This window comes from Lygodium microphyllum, chromosome 9 (assembly GCF_053477565.2).
Source record: "Lygodium microphyllum isolate KBCC chromosome 9, Lygodium_microphyllum_v1.1.10, whole genome shotgun sequence".
Classification (NCBI taxonomy): domain Eukaryota; kingdom Viridiplantae; phylum Streptophyta; class Polypodiopsida; order Schizaeales; family Lygodiaceae; genus Lygodium; species Lygodium microphyllum.
The window spans coordinates 105957022-105961387 of record NC_141143.1 but is presented as its reverse complement, the minus strand read 5'-3'; positions in this window follow the sequence as shown (position 1 = coordinate 105961387).

Below are 4366 nucleotides of genomic sequence, written 5' to 3'. Positions count from 1 at the left end.
ATAAATGTCATGCAGACTGATGACTCTGATGGGGAGTACATACTTGTAGCTAGTTCTTATGATGCTACGCTATTGTCCGAGGTTCACTCTATGTATGCACAGTGCTAGCTTTTGGATTCTGGTGCTTCATTTCATGTTACACCATGTCATGAGTGGTTCCATTCCTACCGCACTGTCTCTAGTTCAGTTCGCTTGGGTGATGACATAGCACTTGCTATTGTTTGCATTGGGGATGTAGGGATGCAGTTCTTTGGCAGTACTTTTTTTTAATACAAGATGTACGTTATGTACCTGCGCTTATACATAATCTTATGTCTGCAGGGCAGCTTGATGATGTTGGATTTCGTTCATTTGGGGATTCTGCGTGGAAGATCACCCGTGGGGCACACTTGTGCTTGCTAGAGGTGCCAAGGATGGCAGCCTCTATCCTCTTGTAGTTGATGGATCCTCTATTGACCATGTTTTATTAGTCAATTCCATCCCACATGTATCTCTTTGGCATGCCCATTTGGGCCATATGTCCTTGAAGGGACTGAAAATGCTTTTTGGTTTGTAGTACTTACTGCCCCTTGTCTATGCATGTTTTGATGCATGTGAGCATTCTCTTTATGGTCGACATACTAGGAATACGCATAAGAAGTCTAGTAGGACCCGCATGAGTGAGCCCCTAGCATTGGTACATTTGGATGTCTGTGGGCCCATGCCTTGTTAGTCTATGGGTGGTGCAAAGTATTTTGTGACACTCATTGATGATTTTTCGTGTAAAGTTTGGGCTTACCCCGTTAAGCTTAAGTCAGATGTCTTGGCTATGTTTCAGAGATGGCTTGCATTGGTTGAGAATTAGACTGGGCATGGGCTAAAATGCCTTAGGACTGATAATGGGGGAGAATATGCATCACATGTCTTTGAGCATCTATGTGATGAGAGGGGTATTAAGCATTAGTTGACCGCCCCCTATACCCCACCACAGAATGGTTTGGCTAAGCGGATGAATAGAACCATCCAGGAGTGTGTACGCAGTATCCTTAGCCATGCAAGCCTACCACAGAGCTTTTGGGTTGAGGTAGTTAGTACAGCTGTGCATGTCATCAATAGATCACCTTCCAGTGGTCTAGATTTCCAAGTTGCAAAGGAGGTATGGATTGGGAAACCTCCGTCTTGTGCGCATCTACGTGTCTTTGGATGTGAGGCATTCTGCCATGTGCCCAAGGACAAGTAGACTAAGTTGGATCCTAAGAGTGTCAAATGCATTTTCCTTGGCTATGAAGATGCACGCGAGATGGGTTACTACCTCTGGGATCCACAAGCGTAAAAAGTCATCTACAGCCATGATGTAGTCTTCCATGAAGACAAGATGCATAGGCAGCCTGAGAAGGTGGTAGAGATACACAGGGTTATATTCCAGGAGGAGCCCCATGCTCCTACACAACTAGTTGGACAGTCTGCAGTAGCAGTTGGTACACATGGCCAAGTTGTTGGACAAGCAGCACAACCCATAGTGAGACGGTCTACTAGAGCTAGACATCCACTTAATCGATTTGAATCCTCAATGTATTATGTTTTGGTTACAGATGCAAGAGAGCCTCTCTCTTATGATGAGGCTATGTGCATGGGTGACAATCACTCATGGGAGAGGGCTATGCAGTCTGAGATGGACTCCCTACATAAGAATATGACTTGGGATTTGGTTACATTGCCTAACGGCAAGAAGGCTTTGCCATGCAAATGGGTGTACAAACTGAAAAGTATCCTTGGGCACCCCCAGCCGACTTATAAGGCAGGACTTGTAGCTAAGGGTTTTAAACAGGAGCATGGAGTTGACTTTGATGAAGTCTTTTCTCCTGTGGTCAAGATGACCACCCTACTCTTGGTTTTGGCCTTAGTCGCGCAGCTTGACTTGGACATGTATCAAATGGATGTCAAGACTGCATTCTTGCATGGGGATTTGCATGATGAGATTTACATGGAGCAGCCTAAGGGCTTTGCAGAACCTGGCAGGGAGCACCTAGTGTGCAAGTTGAAGAAAAGTTTTTATGGCTTGAAGCAGGCACCTAGGGAGTCATATCATAAGTTTGATACCTTTATGCAGTCACAGGGCTATAGTAGGAGTGCTATGGATCCATGTCTTTACACGAAGATAGCCCGTGATGGCTCATTACTTTTTTTGGTACTTTATGTGGATGATATGCTGATAGCAGGGAGAGCTCACGATGAGCTAGATGCTCTTAAATCTCAATTGAAGAAGAGCTTTGAGATGAAGGATTTGGGACAAGCCTCTCACATTCTTGGTATGCGCATTAAGCGCGACAGGCATCAGGGACTACTCTACCTCTCATAGAGGGAGTACATTCATAAAGTCCTTGAGCATTTCCGCATGCAGGACGTGAAGTCTATTGGCTGTCCATTACCTTCTTATGTGAAGGTCTCACATGCCGATTGTCCGCAGAGATAGATGAGCACAGGGCCAAGATGGCCAAGATTCCTTATGCATCATCCGTGGGCAATTTAATGTATGCCATGATAGCCACTAGTCTAGATATTGCCTTTGCAGTTGATGTTGTGGCACACTATATGGCTACACTTGGCAAGAAACATTGGGATGTTGTGAAGGGTATCATGAGATACCTGAAAGGCACAACAGATATGTGTATTTGCTATGATAGCCAGGATACTAGAGTTGTGGGGTACATAGACTCCGATTATGCAAGACATGCAGATAGTAGGAAGTCCACTTCTGGACATGTATTCACCTATGCTGGAGGTGATGTCTCTTGGATGTCTAGGATTCAAAAGTGTATGACTCTCTTTACCACCGAGGTCGAGTATGTTGTTGCAGCCATTAAGACTTGCAAGGAGGCCATATGGTTGGGCCGTTTGGTTCATGACCTTGGGATTGATTCTATACTTACGTTGCATTCAGATTCTATGAGTGCTATTCAGCTAGCCAAGAATCCGGTCTTCCATGCAAAGATGAAACACATTGAGGTAAGGTATCACTTCATACGTGGAGTCATGGAGGACAAGTCAGTTAACCTTGTCAAGATCTCCACTAACAAAAATCATGTCGATCTACTCATGAAAGGCCTCACTACTGAGCGCTTTGCCTTCCTCAGGAGATTGATGGGCGTTGGATGCGATGATGTTTTTCCTCATCCTGTTGTACATGTGTACATTGCACTATCTTTTCTTTTTCTTTTTTCACTCCTCACTGGGGCACATTCGCCTTTAAGTGGGAGGTTGTTGGGGGTAAAGCGCCTTTGCCTAGCTGCCCATGTATTACTACACTGACAGTACTCACCATTGCACATTGCAGGAGGCGCGCACCTGTCACCGACACTTTATTCTTTATTCTTTTAGTGACAGTTTGAATAAAGGAAGGCCCGGCCACACATTGTGACTGTTGGAGTTCCAATTTGGTCTCTCTCTCTTTCTTGCTCTTGCTCTCCTGCCATAGCTCTTCCAAGCAAGCTTCGATCCTTCTCACCTTTCACATAGAAGTGCCTTCCTTCATAGGAAGGTCCATAAGCTTCTTGAGCTAGTACAACTACAAAGCTAAGGCTTTAATTATCATAAAGGTCACATATCTTTTTCCATAACTATCATGCACCACCAATAATCTCAATGACATTAAGATATGCTTGCTTAGACAAAGATAAAATAATCGTAGACTTTCAGAGCCCATCAAGCTCCTCCCAAATATCAATATCAAAGTCTTTTGGCTTTATTCCTTTGTATTTAATGGCTTAGCCTACTTTTTTTGGAACAAGTCTTGCCAAAATTGTGTCTTCCAATAGTTAAAATTATTGTTGTCCAGCTTGTCAATGCTAAAGATAGCACTATCCCTTGAAACACTAAAAGCATTGGCCATAATGACTACAAAGTAAAGAGAGTATGAGCTGCTATAATTTTGGTATAATAACCCCAAAATTGAGCCAAAAGTGTATGCAAGAGGTGAAGTACAAAGCAATGTACTAATGGCAATAAATAGAAGTAGCCCAAAATAAGTGTTTGCTCTCGATAGAATGGCTCAAAGGTGAAATATAGCAATGACATCCATAAAACTATAGTAAATGAGAACTCAACTATAGGCAAATGTCAAAGATAAAATGCTCCTACTACTAAGGCAGTTTGGATAGCAACTAGACTTACAATGCAAGTAGCTATGACCAATAAATAGCATACAACTCCAAGTACCAAATATTGTCACTGAACCAAAGAGTATCAGATACACATATGCATCTTGAACTAAGGGATAACCAAGTGAATAAGAGATCTCCAAGCAATGGAGAGATCTACCAAGTTGCAACTAACTCACATCTCATGAATCATGAAGCTTAGTACATAACAAAGCATGTGTCCATAATTG